Genomic DNA, 25,664 nt, shown 5'->3' on the forward strand with positions numbered 1-25,664 from the left:
ATGGTCCTCAGCAAGTTACACTTTCCTCCCGTAATTTATCTCTTGCCTTTTTTTTCCCGTCCTTGGGACTTTTTTTGGGGGGAGGGGAACAAGATTAATTGGTCGAATGTTACCTAAAAGTTTATGTAAAGAAATATACGTACATATGCATATCTCCCTTGGACTTGAGGCGCCCAATTCTAATTTCTCCTACAGGGACTCTGGATAAGGAAACAGCAATCCACTCCAATGTTTTTGCCTGGGGAATTTCACAGACAGAGGACCCTGTTGAGCTACAGTGCATGGGATCACAAAGAAGCCGGACATGGCTGAGCAACTAACATACACACACACAAAGAGATAAAACGTGACTTGATAATCAGTTCAGTTCAGTCTCTCAGTCATGTCTGACTCTTTGTGACCCCATGGACTGCAGGACGCCAGGCTTCACTGTCCGTCACCAACTTCCGGAACTTACTCAAACTTATCTCCATCAAGTCGGTGATGCCATCCAATCATCTCATCTTCTGTTGCCGCTTCTACTCCCATCTTCAATCTTTCCCAGCATCAGGGTCTTTTCAAATGAATCAGTTCTTCCCATCAGGTGGCCAAAGCATTGGAGTTTCAGCTTCAACATCAGTCCTTCCAATGACTTTTCAGGATTGATTTCCTTTAGGATGGACTGGTTGGATCTTCCTTGCAGTCTAAGGGACTCTCAAGAGTCATCTCCAACAGGTCAGACCAGATCAGTCACTCAGTCGTGTCTGACTCTTTGTGACCCCATGAATCGCAGCATGCTAGGCCTCCCTGTACATCACCATCTCCCGGAGTTTACTCAAACTCACGTCCATCGAGTCGGTGATGCCATCCAGCCATCTCATCCTCTGTCCTCCCCTTCTCCTCCTGCCCCCAATCCCTCCCAGCATCAGAGTCTTTTCCAATAAGTCAACTCTTCACATGAGGTGGCCAGAGTACTGGAGTTTCAGCTTTAGCATCAGTCCTTCCAAAGAATACCCAGGGCTGATCCCCTTCAGAATGGACTGGTTCAATCTCCTTGCAGTCCAAGGGACTCTCAAGAGTCTTCTCCAACACCACAGTTCAAAAGCATCAATTCTTTGGCTCTCAGCTTTCTTCACAGTCCAATTCTCACATCCACACATGACCACTGGAAAAACCATAGCCTTGACTAGACGGACCTTGGTTGGCAAAGTACTGTCTCTGCTTTTTAATATGCTATCTAGGTTGGTCATAACTTTCCTTGCAAGGAGTAAGCGTCTTTTAATTTAATGGCTGCAATCACCATCTGCAGTGATTTTGGAGCCCCCCAAAATAAAGTCTGACACTGTTTCCACTGTTTCCCCATCTATTTCCTGTGAAGTGATGGGACCGGATGCTATGATCTTAGTTTTCTGAATGTTGAGCTTTAAGCCAACTTTTTCACTTTCCTCTTTCATTTTTATCAAGAGGCTTTTTAGTTCCTCTTCACTTTCTGCCATAAGGGTGGTGTCATCTGCATATCTGAGGTTATTGATATTTCTCCCGGCAATCGTGATTCCAGCTTGTGCTTCTTCCAGCTCAGCGTTTCTCATGATGTACTCTGCATATAAGTTAAATAAGCAGGGTGACAATATACAGCCTTGATGTACTCCTTTTCCTATTTGGAACCAGTCTGTTGTTCCATGTCCAGTTCTAACTGTTGCTTCCTGACCTGCATACAGGTTCCTTAAGAGGTAGGTCAGGTGGTCTGGTATTCCCATCTCTTTCAGAATTTTCCACATTTTATTGTGATCCACACAGTCAAAGGCTTTGGCATAGTCAATAAAGCAGAAATAGATGTTTTTCTGAAACTCTCTTGCTTTTTTGATGATCCAGCAGATGTTGGCAATTTGCTCTCTGGTTCCTCTGCCTTTTCTAAAACCAGCTTGAACATCTGGAAATTCACGGTTCATGTATTGCTGAAGCCTGTCTTGGAGAATTTTGAGCATTAGTTTACTAGCGTGTGAGATGAGTGCAATTGTGCAGTAGTTTGAGCATTCTTTGGCATTGCCTTTCTTTGGGATTGGAATGAAAACTGACCTTTTCCAGTCCTGTGGCCACTGCTGAGTTTTCCAAATTTGCTGGCATATTGAGTGCAGCACTTTCACAGCATCATATTTTAAGATTTGAAAGAGCTCAACTGGAATTGCATCACCTCCACTAGCTTTGTTTGTAGTGATGCCTTCTAATGCCCACTTGACTTAACATTCCAGGATGTCTGGCTGTAGGTAAGTGATCGTACCATCGTGATTATATGTCCAAGGAGCGATGGCTGTGCAAGCGCAGAAGCCTAGAGGAGCCACTCCACGTTCAAGGTCAGGAGGGGAGGCCAGTGAGGAGATACCCCTCGTCCAAGGTAAGGAGCAGCGGGTGTGCTTTGCTGGAGCAGCTGTGAAGAGATACCTCACGTCCAAGGTAAAAGAAACCCAAGAAAGATGGTAGGTGTTGCAAGAGGGTATCAGAGGGCAGACACATTGAAACCATAATTATAGAAAACTAGTCTTCTCCAACACCACAGTTCAAAAGCATCAATTCTTTGGTGCTCAGCTTTCTTGATAATACACGTGTCTAAAACTATTAGATCAACCCATATTGCATAAAACACAGTTATAAAAATATAATATAATAACAGAATTTATTATATATTATATCACATAATAATACTTCACATTTGAATAGCAATTTGCAAACCACACAGTCCTTTACCTTATCTCACTTTATTTCACAGAATATTAAGAGTAAAAAAATACTTATTTTTAATGGAAACCCCATGGAACTGAAATTATTTTACTTGTTTAGAGGCAAAGATACTACAATTTAAATCTCATGGTGATGAGAGATAGTCAAATTCAGCACCACCTCTTCTAGTCATGTAGACTTGTGTTTTATATACGTTGAGGCCAACGGTTCACCTTAAGGTAACCTAGGCTTTAAGTATAATCATCTGATGGAATATGAGAGGCCAGTTATAAGGTTCACACAAAGCAATGAAATTAAGATTGTTGTAGGTCTATAACCTCTACAGAGATATAGAGTCAACAATAACAACAGCAACAACAAAATCAAAGTAATTTACTTAGGCTTTGACCAATGGACAAACTAAAAATAATCTTTTTTGAAAATTAAAAAAAAAGTCAATTCATTTTTCATTTGGGGTTTAGATTTACAGTGCTTCCATGAACTGTCAAATTCATTTGAAATGAATTTAAGGTGTTCCTAGTTTAGAATAAGATTTGTGGGACTGAAAAATATAAATATTGGCCAGAGAAATGAATTATCAACCAGTCAAATAAGAAAGAACTTCCATAGATAAAGTCCTTGTTCATGTAAATTTCCAGAAAAATAGAGGAAGAAAAAAAAAGGAAGGATCCTCAACTTCAGATATTGGATTTAAATATTTAATATTTAAATAAAAGTATTAAATAAAATATTAAATATAAAAATATTTAATATTTTAAACTTATTAAAATGCATTTAATATTTGAACAAAATAAAGGTTAACATTAAAGCCATGGGGCTATAAAGATTAAAATGGACAACTAGAACGTGTGAAGAAACTTTTCAATTAGGACTGAGTACAGGGTAAACAAGGGCTTCCCTGGTGGCTCAGAAGGCAAAGAATCTGCTTATAAAGCAAGAAACCCAGGTCCAATCCCTGGTTGGAAAGATCCCCTGGAGAAGGAAATGGCAACCCACTCCAGTATCCTTGCCTGGAGAATTCTATAGACAGAAGAGCCTGGCAAGCTACAGTCCATAGGGTCACAAAGAGTCAGATATGACTGAGCAATTAACATTTAACACAAGGAAAACAAAATCTACGAATGAGAACAAACTTGTGACTAAGTATGCATAAATACAGACCATATGGAAGAACAGTATAAATTTGTGTAGTTGAAAAGACAGAACTGACTTACTGAAACTAATAACAAATTATAAAGAGAGAGGAAGAGATGGTATCTTAAAGGGTTTTTATTCTGCATTTTTAAAGCAGAAAAAACACTGGATGACTTCAGAGTTTATTAAGCTTAGTGTAAGTGTTAGAATAACAAGTGAAGACCAAACAGAGTATAGTTTACAAAAGCATTAGAAGGTAGATTAATAGACAATCCATGTATAGGGTTGCTTATATGCCAAACAATAATCAGCACATATTTTACAGATCTTTTCCCCCAGATATTTACAGATGTTATGTCAATGGCCATTGGAACAACTGAGACATGTGATGTTATTGTCTCAGATTTGTACTTGGGAGAACCTGAAACAAAGAGCCATTAAATGACTGCCACAGATTACAGGTATTAAGTGGCAGAGCTGGAATTATTAATGTGATTTAAGTCTAATTCATTATAGAATATCAGAATATTGCCCAATTAATTCATGGAAGTGAATAAAAAAAAAAAAAAAGAAAATCATGAACAGGTTCTCAACAAAGATATATTCAAGAAACCAAGTAACATGTCAGTTCATTTCAGTTTAGTTGCTCAGTTGTGTCTGACTCTTTGCGACCCCATGGACTGCAGCATGCCAGGCTTCCCTGTCCATCACCAACTCCTGGAGTTTACTCAGACTCATGTCCATTGAGTTGGTGATGCCATCCAACCATCTCATCCTCTGTCATCCCCTTCTCCTCCCACCTTCAATCTTTCCCAGCATCAGGGTCTTTTCAAATGAGTCAGTTCTTTGCATCAGGTGGCTAAAGTATTGGAGTTTCAGCCTCAGCATCAGGCCTTCCAGTGAAAATTCAGGACTGATTTCCTTTAGGATGGACTGGCTGGATTTCCTTGCAGTCCAAGGGGCTCTCAAGAGTCTTTTGCAACACCACAGTTGAAAAGAGTCAATTCTTTGACAAGTAACATGTCACATATCCTCAAATTCAATGGTGATTCAGATCAGATCATATCAGTCACTCAGTCGTGTCCGACTCTTTGCGACCCCATGAATCGCATCACGCCAGGCCTCCCTGTCCATCACCAACTCCTGGAGTTCACTCAGACTCATGTCCATCGAGTCAGTGATGCCATCCAGCCATCTCATCCTCTGTCATCCCCTTCTCCTCCTGCCCCCAATCCCTCCCAGCATCGGAGTCTTTTCCAATGAATCAACTCTTCAAATGAGGTGGCCAAAGTACTGGAGTTTCAGCTTTAGCATCATTCCTTCCAAAGAAATCCCAGGGCTGATCTCTTTCAGAATGGACTGGTTAGATCTCCTTGCAGTCCAAGGGACTCTCAAGAGTCTTCTCCAACACCACAGTTCAAAAGCATCAATTCTTCAGCGCTCAGCCTTCTTCACAGTCCAACTCTCACATCCATACATGACCACAGGAAAAACCATAGCCTTGACTAGACAAACCTTAAGCAAATTAGAACTATAAAATATTTGTACCTACACACAAACCTAGCATACAAAAATTTTTTAAAACACCTTGTACTATTAATATTGGTAAGACCATGGAACAAAACTACTTATATAGTGCTAATGGGAATGTGATGCATATAACCAGTTTGTGAAACTCCTTGACAGTATCAGTTTAAGCAGACTATATATGTATTCTGTAAACCAGCAATTCTATCCAAAATTCTAACAAACAGAAGTGCATGGATATATTCATATAGAGACAGGAGCAAGAATATATTTTGTAATAGCCACATCAGGAAGGACTCTAGACATTTCTCAAAAATAGGAAGAATACAGAAATTTAGGTACAGTCATGTAATGGATACTATGTTGTTGCTGTTCAGCCACTCAGTCGTTTTTGATTCTTTGTGACCCCATGGACTGCAGCACACCAGACTTCCCTGTCCTTCATTATCTCCTGGAATTTGCTCAAATTCATGTCCGTTGAGTAGGAGATGGGTAGCCAAAGCATTGGAGCTTCAGCTTTAGCAACAGTCCTTTCAGTGAATATTCTGGTTTGGTTTCCTCTAGGATTGATTGGTTTGATTTCCTTACAGTCCAAAAGACTCTCAAGAGTCTTCTCCAGCACCATAATTTGAAAGTATCAGTTCTTTGGTGCTCAGCCTTCTTTATGGTCCAATTGTTACATCCATACATGACTACTACAAAACAAACAAACAAACAAACAAAACCAACCAACCAACAAACAAACATAGCTTTAACTATACAGACCTCTGTCGGAAAAGTAATGCCTCTGTTTTTCAATATGTTATCTAGATTTGTCATAGCTTTCCTTCCAAGGAGCAAGTCTCTTAATTTCATGACTGCAGTCACCTTCCACAGTGATTTTGAAGCACAAGAAAATAAAATGTCACTCCTTCTACTTTTTCCCCTTCTATTTGTCATGAAGTGATTGGACTTCCCATGTAGCACTAGTGGTAAAGTACCTGCCTGCCAATGAAGGAGACATAAAAGATATAAAAGATGCTGGTCGATCGACCTGGTCCATCCTCAGGTCAGGAAGATCCCTTGGAGGCAGGCATGGCAACCCACTCCAGTATTTTGCCAGGAGAATCCCCATAGTCAGAGAAGCCTGGCATGCTACAGTCCATGGGGTCACAAAGAGTAGGACATGACTGAAGTGACTGAGCATGCATGAACAATGGGACTCATGATCTTAGTGTTTTGAACATTGAGTTTTAAGCTAGCTTTTTCACTCTCTTCTTTCACTCTAATCAAGATGGTCTTTAGTTCCTCTTCACTTTCTGCCATTAGAGAGGTGAGAGAGTCATTTCCTAGGCAGGTTGATAAGGAGTCTAGGGGTCCCCAAGGAGAGAGGGGTCTGGAATTCTCAAGGAGGAAGAAAGGACAAACTTTTTTTTCTTTGTCTACATTCCTTAGGATTATATAACAATAATGTATCCTGCCTGAGGACAGTCTCTGGATTAAGGACAGTCTTTGGATTAAAACTTCTGGCTAATTCTGTTATTTTAAAATGTAAATTATGGGAGTAGGTCTGGTGAGGTCTTTACAACCTCCAGACATTCTTTGGATTCATTGGAGAGTATATAACTTTATTGCTAACACTAGCAAGGGGGTACTCTTTCTGCCCCCTTCTGATGCCTATGTCAGAAGCTTTCTCTATCTCCTCTATACTTTAATAAAACGTTATTACACAAAAGCTCTGAGCGATCAAGCCTCGTCTTCTGGCCCCAGATTGAATTCTTCTCTTCCAGGGGCCAAGAATCCCAGTGTCTTCGCGTGATTCAACAACCTTTCATCTTGGGGGCTTGTCCAGGATCCTTCAGGACAAGGTAAGGATGCTTGGAGCTTTAGTTCTTTGTTCTCTCAGTGAACACGTTTTCTGCTGTACTTTACTAACTCTACGGTGTGCTTGTGTGAAAGAATGGCATGCCCTGCATGAAGCAAGTAAGGAGCCCTGCTCTGCAGTTCCACGGTGATCTCATACGGCTTATGGCAAGAACCTGTCGGGGATTATACCGACCTGCCAATGCCAAGAGGCACCCAAAGTCTCCTTCGGGAACCAACCAGAAATGGGCAAAGTGTGTGGACCGAACTCTCCTTTCTTGGTCAAACTTTTCCGTCTCTTTGACCATTTCATAACTCCTTGGGAATTAGAAGTACTAACCTTATCTATTGGATCATAGACTTTCAAGGACTTGTGATGTATACTGTTATGGTGTACTGCGGCTTAGGTCCCAAACTTGGATTGGTATTCAAGAAAGCGCCTAGCCTCGCTAGGAATCGAAAGTTCGGAAGCTAGATGGAGCTCTAGCTCCAAGAACATCTCTGAGGTTAAAGGTTACTCAGATTGGGACTGCAATGGGTTTTTTCCTTTCGTAAGACCGGCTCTTAGTGGATCAGAGGAGGCTATTATACTGGTGCGGTGATGCTTGGAAAGAACATCTCAGTTTTATGTTCGCATTCATCTTATTGTGGTCAGGAAATACTCAGGGTTGTGCACAGGCACTCAGGTGACGAATGTTTCCCCTAGTAGTCTTAGTTTGGGAGGCATTCCAGAAGTTTACTCTGATTCACCCTGGGTGACATCAGAGGCAAGCAAGGTTAAAGGTGAAGAGCTGGATGTCAAGTAGGGATGCTATCAAGTCTACCCCTGGTACATCCCCACCCCATCTCAGTAGTAGAACCGGGAGGGACTCGGACTGCGCCTGCGTCGGTAAGGGACAGACTAAGTCTGACCAAGAAGGAAAAGCTTTTGGTGTAACATCTGTCTACACCCCCATCTAGAGCAGGGAGGGACGCCTCCGGTAGAAAAAATGGTGCTGGTCGCTTTTTTCTCTCTTACAGATGGGAGCTAACAATTCCAGCCTCACTTCTTTGAACTGTATCCTGAAAAACTGGGATAGATTTGATCCCCAGGGCTTAAAGAAGACACACCTGGTCTTCCTATGTGATACTGCATGGCCATGGTATCCATTGGAGGATGGCGAATGGTGGCCAGTTGGAGGGTCTCTTAAGTATAATACTGTTCTACAATTAGACCGGTTCTGTAAGGAACAAGGGAAATGGGTAGAAGTAACATATGTGTTGCCCTTTTTCTCTCTGCGAAATATGCCAGACTTATGTCCTAAGGGTATAGATTTGGGTGTGAAATCTTCAGCTCCCTCCTGTCCTCCTACTTTGCCCCGGTACCTGGGGCTCCAAGTTGAGCAAACTGAAAGCCAGAGAACCCCCCTCAGAAGGGTTGTCTTGGTCTCAGTCGAAATCCAAACTGAGATTCAAACTGCCCACATGGAGGTCCAAACAACTCCTATCTCAGTACGACCTCAGACTGCTCTGGTTTCAGTAGAAACTGAGACTATCGAAGTAAGAGATGAGATGGAGGACAGGAGACAAAGAGAAGAGGAAAAACAGGTTTCTCCAATCTATTCCTGGGATCATATGTGCAGAGCAGCCAGAGGGACTGAAAAACAGCCACACAAGCTGTTGCCTGTTTATGAAACACCCACTGGGAGAAATAATCAGTCTGTGAGAGTTAATAAGCCTTTCTTTTATCAAGAAATACAAAGAACCAAGGAGGATCTGGGAGACTATTTAGAGGACCCAGAAAAATATATTAGAGCTTTTAAAGGTGTTACTCTGCTTTATGACCTGACTTGGAAGGATGTGATGTATATCTTGGGACAAACGCTGACTCCTGAGTCAAAGACTCGAGTTTTTGGAAAAGCGGTTGCTTCTGGAGATGAATGGCTTGGTAATGAATCAGTAGGGAAGAGGGAGAATGAGACAGCAGCCCTCCCCACTGGGAATCAGGTGGTCCCAACTATAGAACCAGACTGGGACTACAACACAGCTAAAGGAAGATGGGATCAGAGTCATTTTGTTAGATGTATTCTTGAAGGACTTAGGCGCGTTCTAAGCCTTTAAACTATGGCAAATTGGCAGACATAGAACAGGAGGAGAAGGAAGCTCCTGGTAAATTCCTAGATAGATTGAGAGAAGGCCTTCGCAGATTCACTGAGATTGATCCCAAAAATGAAGAGGGAAAAGTGATCTTAAAGGATAGATTTCTCACTCAGTCGGCTCCAGATATCCACTGTAAGCTATTAAAACGGGCGTATGGACCAAATTAGTCTTTAGATACTCTGTTACGACTAGCTCAGACAGTCTATCATGGTAGGGAATATGAGGAAAAGAAAGAAAGGCAAAAAAGACAAAGGAAAAGGCGGAAGCCTTTGCCATGGCTATGAAAAACGTTCTTAAACAGCCTGAGAAAAATGCCCAGAGGGGTCCAGGTGAAAAGGGATGGGCTTGCTATTACTGTGGAAAGGAGGGGCACATCAAGCGGGATTGCCCTCAGGCATCTAAGCCACCCCCGGCTCCATGTCCGGTCTGCAAAGGACCACACTGGAAGATAGACTGCCCCCAGAGGCGTAGGTCTCCGGGATCAGACTCTCAAGACAATCAGGACTGAAGGTGCCCGGGGGTCCCCACACAAGCTCCCGTCCTAATTACACCTGAGGAGCCCCGGGTATTAATAAATGTGGGGGGCCAATCCGTCGATTTCCTTTTAGACACTGGGGCAACTTTTTCTGTGCTTACTGAAGCCCCTGGCCCACTTTCTTCCTGATCTGCTTCCGTAATGGGACTGTCTGGACGAGCCAAAAGGTATTATTTCAGTTATTCTTTATCTTGCAACTGGGATTCTGTGCTGTTTTCACACGAGTTTCTGATTGTGCCAGAATCTCCCTCACCCCTTTTGGGAAGGGATATACTTAGCAAGGTCCATGCTTCTGTTTTTATGAATATGGAGCCCTGCCTTTCTCTCCCTTTAGTTGAACCAAATGTAAATCCTAGAGTATGGGCTGATGGAAAATCTGTGGGTTGAGCACAAAATTCTATTCCTGTAGTTGTTAAGCTCAAAGACCCGCACGTATTCCCACATAAGAAGCAGTATCCACTGAAACCCGAGGTTAAGGAAGGGTTAAAACCCTTCATCGAAAATTTAAAGGAGCAGGGACTATTAATTCCCTGTAACAATCCTTGCAACACTCCTATTTTGGGTATAAAGAAATCGAATGGTAAATAGAGACTAGTTAAAGATTTACGAATAGTAAATGAGGCTGTAGTTCCTTTACACCCCATGGTGCCTAATCCTTATACTCTATTGTCTGAAATTCCTGAAGGAGCCAAATATTTCTCAGTAATTGATTTAAAGGATGCCTTCTATTCAGTGCCTTTGGTGGAAGAAAGTCAATTCCTATTTGCCTTTGAAGACCCTACACAGCCAGCTTCTCAGTTAACCTGGACAGTTTTGCCCCAGGGATTTCGTGACAGTCCTCACTTATTTGGACAAAGTTTGTCACAGGATCTACAAAACTTTAATAGCTCTGAAGTTGTGGTGTTACAATATGTAGATGATATTTTGCTCTGTGCTGAGACAGAGGAAGCTTGTTTGCGAGCCTCAGAAGATTTCTTAAAATTTCTGGCAGGCTGTGGTTACAAGGCATCAAGAGAAAAGGCTCAGCTTTGTCAACAATCGGTTAGATATCTGGGCCTAATCATATCAGAAGGGACTAGGGCCATAGGCCCTGAGAGAATTAAACCTATACTAAATCATCCCTTACCTATGACTTTAAGACAATTGAGAGGACTTTTGGGAATCTTAGGTTACTGTTGCATTTGGATTCCGGGTTACGGGGAACTTGCCCGGCCTTTATATAAACTTATAGCTGAAACTCAGCAGGTCCAAACGGACAAACTGGTTTGGTCTCCAGAAACTCAAAAGGCTTTTAAGGTTCTTCAGACTGCTCTCCTGCAAGCTCCAGCTCTGAGCTTGCCCACAGGGTCAGAATTTAATTTGTTTGTCACTGAAAGAAAAGGTGTGGCATTGGCAGTTTTGACACAACCCCGAGGGCCTCACCAGCAACCTATTGCTTATCTAAGCAGAGAATTAGATGTAGTTTCACGTGGGTGGCCCCACTGCCTAAGAGTAATTGGGGCAGCGGCTTTATTAGCACCTGAAGCTTTAAAAATAATTAATGGATGAAACCTTATTGTACTGACTTCTCATGATGTGAGTGGAATATTAAATTCTAAGGTTAATATTTTGATGACAGACAGTAGGCTTCTTAAATATCAGTCATTGTTGTTAGAAGGACCAGTAACTAAGCTTAAAGTTTGTGGAAATTTAAATCCTGCCACTTTCCTTCCTGAGAAGGAAAATGAAACACCTGTTCACGATTGTTCTCAATTCCTAACTTTATGCAGCTCGGGAGGATCTAAAGGATACCCCATTAGACAATCCTGACATGGAAATATTTACAGATGGCAGTTCTTTTGTTCAGGATGAAAAGTGTAAAGCAGCTTACGCCGTGGTGACTGCTGAACAGGTTTTGGAAGCAAAATCTCTCCCCCAGGGAACCAGTGCTCAGTTAGCAGAGCTTGTGGCTCTGAGCCGAGCTCTAGAATTAAGCAAAGGGCAGTGAATGGGCCTGATAATCTATGTGAGTCTACTTCTGCTGACTCCAAAAATCCTGAGTCTGCCATTTGATCCTCAAGACAATGCCTTCCTGTCCGGCTCACTCCTACACTGCACTCCACAATGGATCTAACTGCTGGGTCTGTGGAACACTCCCCTCTTCATCAGTGGAAGGCTTCCCATGGTGGACATCTCCATTTCAAGGAAAAGACCTTCTCCATGTCTGTGAATACCTTCGACAACAATCACATGCGATGCCTCTTATTCATCTGAGGACATCTACCAACCCTAAAATGGACTGGTGCAACACGCTGCACTTTAACTATGGACATAATGTGACTTTTAATTTCAATTTTAACTTGTTTTAATGACTATGTTGCCTGCATCTGTAACTGTATAACTGGATTTGTTTCTAGCCGCATGAAAGCTTTTAGTTACAAATGGTTGCTCAAACTCCTGCTACTGCTGCATCTTCCTCCAAATACTATTTGGGGCCCCTGGATCAGATATCCTCAATATGAGGATTAGGAGAATATGTCGCCTCACCAATTTAGGGACAACGCCCCTTGTCAGCTCGGAAGCAGTTATGGAAAGAGAACGATGCCCCTTTTCCCTAGGCAACATAATTCTCCTAAAAGAAAAGGGGGAATGAGAGAGTCATTTCCTAGGCAGGTTGATAAGGAGTCTAGGGGTCCCCAAGGAGAGAGGGGTCTGGAATTCTCAAGGAGGAAGAAAGGACAAACTTTTTTTTCTTTGTCTACATTCCTTAGGATTATATAACAATAATGTATCCTGCCTGAGGACAGTCTCTGGATTAAGGACAGTCTTTGGATTAAAACTTCTGGCTAATTCTGTTATCTTAAAATGTAAATTATGGGAGTAGGCCTGGTGAGGTCTTTACAACATCCAGACATTCTTTGGATTCATTGGAGAGTATATAACTTTATTGCTAACACTAGCAAGGGGGGTACTCTTTCTGCCCCCTTCTGATGCCTATGTCAGAAGCTTTCTCTATCTCCTCTATACTTTAATAAAACTTTATTACACAAAAGCTCTGAGCAATCAAGCCTCGTCTCTGGCCCCAGATTCACTTCTTCTCCTCCAGGGGCCAAGAATCCCGGTGTCTTCACGTGATTCAACAACAACCTTTCAGAGGTATCATCTGCATATATGAGGTTTTTGATAGTTCTCCTAGCAATCTTGATTTCAGCTTGTGATTCATCCAGTTCAGCATTTCTTATGATGTATTCTGCCTAGAAGTTAAATAAACAGGCTGACAATATACAGCCTTGACACACTCCTTTCCCAATTTTAAACCAGTCTGTTACTGCATGTCTGGTTTTAACTGTTGCTTCTTGACTGACATACAGGTTTCTCAGAAGATATGTAAGGTGGTATGGTACTCCCAGCTCTTTAAGTTTCTCTACAGTTTGTGATCCACACAGTCAAAGATTTTAGAGTAGTCAGTGAAGCAGAAGTAGATGTTTTTTTGGAACACCTTTGCTTTCTCCATGATTCAGTGAATGTTGTCAACTTGATCTCTACACTTACAGTAATAAAAGAACCATTGCTATTTAGAATGCAGGGGCTTTAGGGAAGTCATTAGGTCATGAAGGCTTTGCTTTGCCCTCATGAACTGAATTAGTGCCTGCTCATGCTTAGTCATGTCCGACAATGTGACCCCGTGGACTGTAACCCGCCAGGCTCCTCTGTCCATGTGGTTCTCCAGGCAAGAATACTGGAGTGGGTTGCCATTTCCTGATCCAGGGGACATTCCCTACACAAGGATCAAACTCAGGACTCCTGCATTGTAGGAATATTCTTTACTTTCTGAGCTACTAGGGAAGCCCATGAACTGGATTAGTGCCCTCATAAAAGAGCCCAGGGCACTCCCTTGCCCCATGTGATGTGTGGGCACAGCAAAAAGACAGCCATCTACAAACCAGGAAGAATGCTTTCATCAGAACCCAATCCAAACTAAAAATTCCAGCTTTCAGAACAGTGATAAATAAATGCTTATAATTACTATAGCAGTCCAAACAAGCTAAAACAATCATCAACATAATGTTCAGATATCAATAGAGTTTTCACCAGAAGACTATACATGAAAGAACGTGTTCTGTTTGATTTCACTTGTGTAAAAATCAGAAAAAGACACAAACTATGTAGAGTGCTAAAAATAAAGATTGATCTAACTTGAGGAATACTGACTCAGAAAGAAGATGAGAAGTTTGTTTGATGTAGTGTTGGTCTTCTACTTGGTTTAGAAGTTTGGTCATAAAGGCATTTTTACTTTGAAAAAATTCAATAAATTGTAAACTTATGTTTTGTGCACACTTTGAACGTGTACTATAAACGTTTGAAATATATTAAAAATGATACTACTCTTAAAAGAAACAAAACTTCCTTTGAACATGAAAGCAGTCTCTTTGTCTACTGAAGGCAGAACGTATTAGTTTGCGAGGGCTGCTATAACTAAGTACCACAGACTGGGGTGGCTTAAACAAAAGAGGCTGATTTCCTTCCAGTTTGGAGGATAGTAATCCAAGATCAAAATGTTAGTAGGGTTGGTTTCATTCTGAAGCTTCTGTCTGGCTTATAGACAGCCATCACCTCCTGTGTCTCTCACAGTCTTTCCTGTGTGTATTCTTGTGTTCTAATCTCCTTTCTTAAAAAAGATACCAGTCATCCTGGGTTAGGATGCACTATTTGAACCGATTACAATTTAATTTCCTCTTTAAAAACTATATCTACAAATTCGGTCATATTCAGAAGTACTGGGAGTCAAGATTTTGATATATGGATATTAAATAAACTTTTCAACCCATAACCCAAAGTGGGATGGTAATAGGTTGTGGCACAAAGTAATAATAATTGTGTGGAAGAAATTGTGTTAAATTGGATTAAACAAATATTACGGGTAACAGGATATGGCATGAGTGTCGATGGCAGACATCAATATTATGATATAGACTTCCCAATGTATGAAGGAAAATATTGACACTGAATCTAAAAAAGAAAAGCACTAGAAACCAGTTGGGCCCCATGGCAAATCTGCATTGTACCCAGTTGTTATTTCTCCAGAGAACTCATTTAGTGCAAAATACTATCTAACAAAGCAATTACTTAATACTCACCTATATGTATAATCTCTTAAGGAAATGGCATCAATCTACAAATAATATAAATCCTGCCTGTGTTATTCAGCAGAAGAACCATGACATTGATGCTCTTTCTAAAATAGCTCTTCCTTCAAAGGTAAGTAGACTTCTGTATTATACATTTATTTATAACCATCAAAACTCTGCTTTCTTATTTGGGAAATCATGTGCCAAAACTAGACTTATGATTCATAAATGACAAGAAAGACAAAGGAAATACCAATGACAAGAAAAGTGTGGATATTTATTGTTTTAGGCACTATTACTTATATAATTCATTGAGTCATTTAGGTGGATGATAAGGAATATATTGAATGCCATTCTCTATGATTCTTTACTTAATGACTAATAGCTACCATTTATTGATGACTACCCAGTCCATAGATGTACAAAGTGTCAGAAATGACTGAGCATGCACACGAACACACACAGACATGTATGGAGAACAATATGTTCCATAGTGCATACTTTCTGTTGCATGATCCTCAAAATAAACCTACCCATATAAGGAATCCATTTTGACACATACACACAAAAATGATGAAGCCCAGAAATATTAGGAAACATTGTCCAGAGTGCATGGATCAAAATTGTTAAAGCCAGAATGGGAATTCAACAAATTGACTCCATAGCCCATGTTTTTACCAGTAAATTCTACTCAGTTCAGTTCAGTCACTCAGTCATGGCCGACACTTTGCAACCCATGGACTGCAGCACGTCAGGCCTCTGTGTTCATCACCAATTCCTGGAGTTTACTCAAACTCATGCCCACTGAGTTGGTGATGCCATCCAACCATTTCATCCTCTGTCATCCCCTTCTCCTCCCACCTTCAGTCTTTCCCAGCATCAGGGTCTTTTCAAATGAGTCAGTTCTTCGCATCAGGTGGACAAAGTATTGGAGTTTCAGCTTGAACATTAGCCCTTCCAATGAATATTCAGGATTGATTTCCTTTAGGATGGATTGGTTGGATCTCCTTGCTTTCCAAGGGACTTCAAGAGTCTTCTCCAACACCACAGTTCAAAAGCATCAGTTCTTCAGTGCTCAGCTTTCTTTATAGTCCAACTCTCACATCCATACATAACTACTGGAAAAAATGATTGCCTTGACTAGATGGACCTTTGCTGGAAAAGTAGTCTCTGCTTTTTAATATGCTATCTAAGTTGGTAATAACTTTCCTTCCAAAGGATAAATGTCTTTTAATTTCATGGCTGCAGTCACCAACTGCAGTGATTCTGGAGCTCCCAAAATAAAGTCTATCATTGTTTCCACTGTTTCCCCATCTTTTTGCTATGAAGTGATGGGACCAGATGACACGACCTTAGTTTTCTAAATGTTGAGCTTTAAGCCAACCTCACTCTCCTCTTTCACTTTCATCAAGAGGCTCTTTAGTTCTTCTTCACTTTCTGCCATAAGGATGGTATCATTTGCATATATGAGGATGTTGATATTCCTCCCAGCAATCTTGATTCCAGCTTGTGCTTCATCCAGCCCAGTGTTTCTCATGACATACTCTGCATATAAGTTAAATAAGCAGGGTGACAAGATACAGCCTTGACAGACTCCTTTCTCGATTTGGAACCAGACTGTTGTTCTGACTGTTGCTTTCTGACCTACATATGGATTTCTCAAGAGGCAGGTCAAGTGGTCTGGTATTCCCATCTCTTGAAGAATTTTCCACAGTTTATTGTGATCCACACAGTCAAAGGCTTTGGCATAGTCATTAAAGCAGAAATAGATGTGTTTTTTTTTTTTTTTCTGGAACTCTGTTTTTTTCAATGTTTTTCCAACAGATGTTGGCAATTTGATCTCTGGTTCCTCTGCCTTTTCTAAAACCAACTTGAACATCTGGAAGTTCATGGCTCATGTATTGCTAAAGCCTGGCTTGGAGAATTTTGAGCAGTAGTTAACTCACGTATGAGATGAGTGCAATTGGGCAGTAGTTCGAACATTCTTAGGCATTGCCTTTCTTTGTGATTGGAATGAAAACTGACATTTTCCAGTCCCATGGCCACAGCTGAGTTTTCCAAATTTGCTGGCATACTGAGTACAGCACTTTCACAGCATCATCTTTTAAGATTTGAATAGCTCAACTGGAATGCCATCACCTCCACTAGCTTTGTTCACAGTGATGCTTCCTAAGGCCCACTTGACTTCACCTTCCAGGATGTCTGGCTCTAGGTGAGTGATCACACCATCGTGGTTATCTAGGTCATGAAGATCTTTTTTGTACAGCTCTTCTGTGTATTCTTGCCACCTCTTCTCAATATCTTCTGCTTCTGTTAGGTCCATATCACTTCTGTCCTTTATCGTGCTCCTCTTTGCATGAAATATTTTCTTGGTATCCCTAATTTTCTTGAAGTGACTTCTAGTCTTTCCTATTCTATTGTTTCCTCTATTTCTTTGCCAAGGAAGGCTTTTTTTCTGATCACCGAGGAAGGTTTTCTTATCTCTCCTTGCTATTGGTTGGAACTCTGCATTTGAATGGGTATGTCTTTCCTTTTCTCCTTTGGTTTTCACTTCTCTTCTTTTCTCAGCTATTTGTGAGGCCTTCTCAAACAACCATTTTGTGTTTGCACTTCTTTTTCTTGGGTATCATCTTGATCCCTGCCTTCTGTACAATGTCATGAACCTCCGTGCATACTTCTTTAGGCACTCTGTCTATCAGATCTAATCCCTTGAATCTATTTGTCACTTGTAAGGGATTTGACTTAGGTCATAGCTGAATGGTCTAGTGGTTGTCCCTACTTTCTCCAATTTAAAACTGAATTTAGTAAGTGAATTTGGCAAGTGGATTTGGATAATATTTGTCATCTCTCTTTTTTTTTTTTTTTAAGTGAACCACTTTCTCTACTCTTTTGAGATTTGTTTCAGTGTTGCATGAAGAATGATGATGTCAAGGTTCTTGGTTAAGTTATGTTCCTGGTTTTAGTTTCCAATTTTCAAAATAATTTGTGGGTGACCTTGAACCACTCATTTTGTGTCATTCATCCAGTTAATTTTTAGGATGAAGTATCTGACCTCCAAGATCACTTCTGGCTCATAATCTCCCCGAATCTTGAATCTTTTGGAGAATTTAAAGCAATTTTGCTATTTGCAGAAAATTCAGGATAGTTCTGTAAAGCACTTTAAAAAGTGGATCTCATTCATACACTTGTTTATATATCTATCAATTTTTTTTTATAGTTAAGCAATGGCACCCCACTCCAGTACTCTTGCCTGGAAAATCCCATGGAAGGAGGAGCCTGGAAGGCTGCAGTCCATGGGGTCGCTGAGGGTCGGACACGACTGAGCGACTTCACTTTCACTTTTCACTTTCATGCATTGGAGAAGGAAATGGCAACCCACTCCAGTATTCTTGCCTGGAGAATCCCAGGGAAGGGGGAGCCTGGTGGGCTGCCGTCTATGGGGTCGCACAGAGTCGGACACGACTGAAGCAACTTAGCAGCAGCAGCAGCAGCAGTCTAAAATGTATTTAACCTTGACTCTCTTCCTTGTTTTCTCCCTCTTTAACACGTACACACACATACAGACACACTCACACACACAATGCTTTCTTGTTTTAAATTCCCTTTTTCTCGAGGGAGTGCAAGTTAAATTATAATAATCTGGTGCCAATGAGTTTGCCTTATGTAGCTTCTCCATAAAAGGTGAGAAGGAACTGAGGAGGAGTCTGGGATCCTTGGGCAGTGAAGAGGAAAACTTTGCCTGAGTATTATTCTGTCCATGATTTTTCAACAAAATTGAGGTAGTACAAATGGGAGTTTATGAACAATCTTGATTTCCATTCAGATTCTTTAATCTGCTAGCTATCTTTAATGTCTGAGCCACCAGAGAAGCACCAAGAATACTGGAGTGGATAGGCATTCCTTTTTCCAGAGGCTCCGCAGGACTCAGGGATCAAACTTGGGTCTTCTGCATTACAGGCAGACTCTTTTCAGTCTGAGCCACCAAGGAAGCCCCTACTATCCATATTTTGTGAGGAAATTGAACCTCAGAATTATTTTACACATTTTTTTTTGGTTGTTGTTTTTTATATTTTGCCCTTCAACACAGAGATAATACTGATCACAATCACAAATAGGTGATGAGATCTTGTGAACTGTTAATAGGTGAAAATTCACAGCCCATTTCAATTTTTTGACTGCTTCATCAGAGACAGGCGTTGTGCTAAGAATTTCCCAATGTTGTCTGCGATCCCCATACCTCACTGTGAGATAGCAGTTTCCTTTCTCTACAGATGAACTTTGAAACTGAGAATCCTTACTTTTCCAAAGACAGGCCGTTAATTATGGTGCAGAGTGAAGATTTTATTTCTGATCTAACTGACATCGAACTTGATGCTCTACTGACTCCAAAAAGAGCCTAAGTTCATTGGTAAATTGTTCTACTACAATCAACTTCTCCACTAATGACCTCTACTTGTACTCATTCTCCCTAGATCTTTCTATGTGATCTGTACTTTTGAGTCACCTGGGATCTCTTCAACAGCCATGAGATGCATAGGGTGTGCATTGGTGTGTTTGGCCTGAAAGATGATGCTTATTAGAACTAAAGCACAATAGAAAAGAAAGTGACTGAGCAACATTGTATAATGCAAACCAAGAATGCTTTCCTGAGGTGCAAGGTGCTTTCCTGAGGCAGATATTATACCATGTGAAGATGGGAGAGATTATACCCATGACATTAAGGATACTGGTCACTTAATGTTATCAGAAGACATTCTTTGGATTAACCCTCCTTAACTTCCCTTACTCCTGAACTGTTTCTATAATTTTAATTACAGTGTGTTTCATCATTATCTGGATAGTTCCTTGGGGAGATGCTGTCAATGTGTGCAGTGTTCAAGATTCTATTATAAATAGGAATTATCATAGTTTTCTTGTTGCTGCTGAAGGTAGGTCTGCAAATTTTATAGTCTTTGCAATAGAGATTAATGCAGTCATATCTTTAACTTTTAGCTCTTTTTTGAAGAAGAGACTAAGACCTTACTTGTGGACCTATTTGTTATCAGTGTTTTATTGTCTGGAATTATATACTTGGGAAATATTGCTATTTATATTAATAGTTGATATAAAAATTCATAAGAATATCTTGCTACCATAGGGACTTACAAGAATTTTTCTCTTTAGGTTTTGCCTTTTATGTCTTCTCTACAAAGACCAGTGATTTTCACATTGTGTTTTAAAATGTATCTGAATGGAATTGAAAGTATTGTGTCATTGGGAATGATTGTTATTCCCAGTTCAGTCACTAAGTTGTGTCCTACTCTTTGCCATCCCATGGACTGTAGCATGCCACGCTTGCCTGTCTTTCACTATATTGAAGAAGTAATTATACCTTTGCTGTATTGTGTGTGTGTGTGTGTGTGTGTAAAATTCCTGAAAAGGTAATGAAAGTGATATTTTAAATTTCTAATTTATACATTCTATATGCTTAATTGCTTTAAAAGATGATGCACAGTTATCTAATAAAGTGGCTCTCTATGAGAAGTTACTTTGGTCATCTGGCCCTAGGACTATGGGATCACCTAACCTTGAGAGGCATAGATAATGTTTGTCCAAGAACTCTGGTGTTCAGGCTCTATAGCCATGTCAAGCTCTTCTGGTTCACCAAGCATTGAATTATCAAAAGGATAACTTTTCCCCTTTTTTGGATGATCATCAAACTGCATTTTAAATGTAGAGAAATAGAATATTAGAAAAAGCTATCAAAGAGGCAGTAGTGATATAAAGTTATTGAGCATACCCCTAGAGTTCAGTTAATTGGTTTGCATTTCCATCTGGCCAATTTGCAGATGTCTGATCCAAGGAGAGCCTCTTAGTCTGTCAGTGCTTCAGTTTTCTCATTTTTCAGAAAGATATGCTAATTAGAACCTCTCTCATGGGACCTTTATTTATAAAAGATTGTGTAAGGAGTCAGCAAAAGGTAGCTATTATCTCACCTTAAAACTGAGACTGTTGCCACTAGAACAGGTTTTTAAATAGAGATTTTATTAGTTATGGACACAGTAATGCATTCTATGAAGCTGATCTGGAGATCAGGATGCTTAAAAATCATGTGTGAATATCCCTGAATGTCTACAGTATATAACAACTACTGTAGTCAGTTTGAAGTGTTCTAAAATGAATGAGACAAACTCTACTATCACAGAGCTAATGATTATGAAAAGTGGAAGAAAACCCACATATCACACAGGAAGAGAAATTGGAGAAGTAGTATTACTTTATGTTTCTTAGGTGCCTTGATGATTTTTTATATATTTTATACTTAGTTGCTGGTGTTGTTCAGTCACTAAGTCCTATTTGGCTATTTGAGGCTCCATGGGCTACAGCATGCCAGGCTCCTCTGTCCTTCACTATCTCCTAGAGTTTGCTCAGACTCATGTCTGAGTTGGTGATGTTATCTAACCATCTCATCCTCTCATAATTAGTTGTACCAGTAACCCAAATCAAACTCTGTTAATTAGGTAATTATGGGTTCACCAAGCAGAGGTAAGAGTTTTTATATATGAAAATTCTTGGTCTTAGCTCTATCTCCCAGTCAAAATCAGTAATTCTCATCTGGTTTAGTTTATCCACACTTAGAAGCCAGAAGATCTATGATCATGAAAATATAGGGTACAGGTGAACCCAGACCAGAACTGAAATATCAGCAACTATGTTATGTGCCCAAATCATTTTCTCTATGGTGTATTTAATTCCCATATGAATAATTTCAGGGTTAGGAAGAGCATTTACATAGATTAATCAACTTCCAAATTGTGAGTTGCTACTAGTTGGAAGGAGCCATGATACAATCATAGAGTTTATACACTTTTTAAAATAGTTCCTCTTCTAACTTTTTGTATTTTCATTTTCTTTTTCCTCAATATTTTTACATAACTGACTACTTGCCTGTAACTGAAAAATCACGTCCTCAAAGAGATCTTTGACCACTCTGTGTGCATTCTGCCTCTTCTTATTTCTGTGTTTATCAGCATGCTCCGTTTTCATCTCACAGTAGTTCCATTCCCTAAATTGTCTCATTTCTGTATTTTTCATTCACTCCTTTTCAAAAAGAATCAATTAGGATGCAAACCAAACTCTCGTGTAGCTTGTTCAATTTCATATTACAAAACTTAGACTACTTCTAGATATAATGTAATCAATAGTGAATATAATATAGCAAATATATTTGACATAACATTGGTTTTGATGTTTGTAAATGAATTATTATAAGCAATTATATCTACAGCCCATTTTATGTCATAATATTCCCTTTGAGCAATATTATTATGGGGATCTTAAATTCCTGAGATGATGTTAATCCTACAGATGCATCCCTAAGTACTCAGAGCAGTTTACTTCTCAGAAGACTTATCTGGGGAAGTGTATTAAACAGAGAAAACATTCCTTGTGGACATTTTAATTGCAGTGACATTGCATTTGAAAATAAATAATTATACATATAATGGATTGTTGCTGAAAAGCAGTAGAATCTGAAATAAGACAATAATTTTAAAAGCATGGCACCTGAGTTTTATTTTATATGTATATATAATTTATTGATATAATTTTGATATGGTGATTGAACCACTTGCAGTTTACTTTTCTGAGATAACTGTTAAACTGATACAGTCTGTGTTGTTAAATACCACTTACCTCATCCTGCAAGCAGCAGTAATCAAGCAAGTGAAATATATAGCTAAATAAAATAAAACATGACTAGGGTTTTCATAAGTTGAAAGTTTTTTATATCATATGCTGGCATAGTGTAGAAAAGTATGTCAATGACTAGATTGTAAGACCAAGGTTTAAGACAATCATCCTGTAAAATTGCATAGATAAGAAGATATCTTCTGGACTTCCCTGATGGCTCAGTGGATAAGAATATGCCTACCAATGTAGGGGACATAAGTTCAATCCCTGGTTAGAGGAAGATTTCACACGCCATGGAGCAACTAAGCCTGAGAGCCACAACTACTGAGCCTGCGCTCTAGAACCTGTGAGCCACGACCATTGAAGCCTGCTCACCTAGAGTCAGTGCTCCACAACAGGAGAAGCCACTGCAGTGAGAAGCCCACACACCCAACCAAGAGGAGCCAAGCACAGCCAAAAATAAACGAACAAATACATTTTTTAAAAAAAAGGATATCTTCCAAGTCATAGGGAAATGAGTAAGTTAATATTACATGTGCATTTGTATTAATATAGACAATGAGAGGCAACCATCATACACAAAAATAGTATTCAATGGCATTTCAATGATTCACTCTTATTACTTCCCTGGTCAGCACAAAGTGGTTGTCTGACCTTATTGAATATTTACATTTATGAGTCTCAAGTCATTTCCTATAAGGCAATATGTTGAAATGGATTTGGTCATTCTCTGATGACTCTCAGTCTAGCTTTACTTCTGTTAGCACTCTATGATGTTAGCATCATTGAAATAATTTAGCAAAAATAAGTGTCTAATACTAGTAGTATATGAATGTAATTGTCCATTTTAAAGTTAAGAAACTAATAAATATTGTAATAATTACCTATAAGTCCTATTAAAGGAAATAAGTGTGATTATATACTCATATTAAACTTTGTGCAAAGTCTATGTTGATTTTTATATTATTTGAAATAGAAAACTGATAAACATGACTCAAAATTTTTAAGAATAAAATAAATCCATTTGTTTCTTTTAATTTGTCCATAGGCACTGCAGACTGGGTCTAATTGAAGGCAACGCCAAATTTCACAGATGTGACAGAATTTGTTCTTCTGGGGTTGACCAGTCATCATGAGCTTCAAGGTCTCTTTATTGTGGTGTTTCTAATAGTTTACATGATCAGTCTGATAGGGAACATCGGTATGATTATTTTGATCAGCATCAGCCTCCAGCTTCAGAGTTCCATGTACTTTTTCTTGAGTCATTTGTCTTTTGTGGATGTGTGGTTCTCTTCCAATGTCACTCTGAAGATGCTGGAAAACTTACTATCAGACAAAAACCATTTCCTACGTGGGGTGTTTGGTGCAGTGTTACTTCTTCAGAGCCCTTGTCCACGTGAAAGTATATATCTTGGCTGTGGTGGCCTTTGATCACTACATGGCCATCTGCAGCCCTCTGCTTTATGGCAGTAAAATGTCCAGGACTGTCTGTGCTCGTCTCATCTCTGTGACATACATTTATGGGTTCTCTGTTAGCCTAATCTGCACACTGTGGACATATGGCCTGTACTTCTGTGGAAACTTTGAAATCAACCACTTCTATTGTGCTGACCCTTCTCTTATCAAGATTGCCTGTGGAGGGGTCCACATTAAAGAATGCACCATGATTGTTATTGCTGGGATTAATTTCACATATTCCCTCTCAGTGGTTCTCATTTCCTATACCCTCATCATAGCGGCCGTGCTGCACATGCGCTCTGCCGATGGCCTCGCCTCTCCTCCAACCGTGCGGCGCGGGATGGGAAGGTAGGGAGGGAAAGACGTCTGGAAGACGGCGCGCCCCCGGCGGGCGGTCGGCCCAGTGGCCTTTCCGGTGGTAGGGGATGAGGGGCCGCGCGAGAAGGTGGGGGCGGCGTGCAGAGTAGGGGTCGGGTGGGAAAGGCGGCTCTCCTCTGCCTTCCCACCCACCCCTCCGCGCCTCCATCCCCGGCCGGACGCCACCCTTGCCCCGCGCCCGGTCGCGTCGTCTCCGGTGTCCCTCTTCCGCCCGACCTCCCCGCCACGTTCCTTCGAGGTTGGGTCCGAGGGTCCGGGGCGGGGGAGGGGGTGCTCAGCGCGCCCCCACCCCACCCCACGCTCCTTTGCCCGTGGCGCCGGCCACGACTGCCTTCCCCTCGGCCGTGGACCTCACGGCGCGGATCCTCCGGTCGCGTCTCGCGGGCTGTGCGGCGTGACGGGTGGCGGCTCCCTGCGGCGGGGCCGCTTGCTTGCCCGTCGCCTCCTGCCGCTGGCCCTAGACTGGTCTGCTCTCGGCCTGCCGCGCGGTCGCCAGGCGCCTCCCCACGCCCTCCGAGCCTCAGGGCTTGCTCCCAACCCCCCTTCCCCACGCGTCCCGCGGCTGTCTTGTCTGGTTCTCTCGCCCCCTTACCTCTGTCGTGTCCCTTGCCCACTTGGCGCCATGCTTCCTGTCAGAGCCCCTTCCCTCTGCCCTTGGTGGTTGGGGGAGAAGGATGCCTGGGGCACGGGTAGGGGGCCCCGGTGGTTGAGGGGAGAGGTTGGGGGTGGGGGGTGTGGTCGTACGGGTGGAGCTTTTTTTTAAAATTAAAAATTTAATTAAAAAATTTTACATGTTCTATTTATTCAGTTCTAAAACACCACACTTATTGCACAGGGTCCCCATGGAAAGGCCCCCCTCTCTTAGCAGGACAGCCACAGATTCCACCGTGAAAGGGCAGCAAGGTGCCCTCCTCCCTTCTTTTCTGCCTGGGTGGCCACCAGGTGGTGGGGGAGCGGTCTGCCCCATTTCGGGGGGACGTGGGGGTGGTCCTCTGGCCTCGGCGGGGACCTCCGGGCGGTGGTCGACCAGCGCACGGCCGGGTCCCCAAGCGTCACGGGCCAGCGGCGCCGAGGCCCGCGGGCGGCAGCGGGCGGAGACGCAGTGGTGGTTGACCTAGGGGTGGTGGCCCGTGGGGCGCGCCGTACTGCTTGCTCGC

The 25,664-nt window shown here is 41.3% G+C and overlaps 1 pseudogene; it reads left to right on the forward strand.

Annotated features, from left to right (window-relative positions):
- Positions 1-24,944, forward strand: LOC133252176 (olfactory receptor 5M9-like; annotated as a pseudogene).
- The last annotated feature ends 720 nt before the right edge of the window (positions 24,945-25,664 follow it).

Source organism: Bos javanicus, chromosome 7, assembly GCF_032452875.1.
Source record: "Bos javanicus breed banteng chromosome 7, ARS-OSU_banteng_1.0, whole genome shotgun sequence".
In the NCBI taxonomy this organism is placed as follows: domain Eukaryota; kingdom Metazoa; phylum Chordata; class Mammalia; order Artiodactyla; family Bovidae; genus Bos; species Bos javanicus.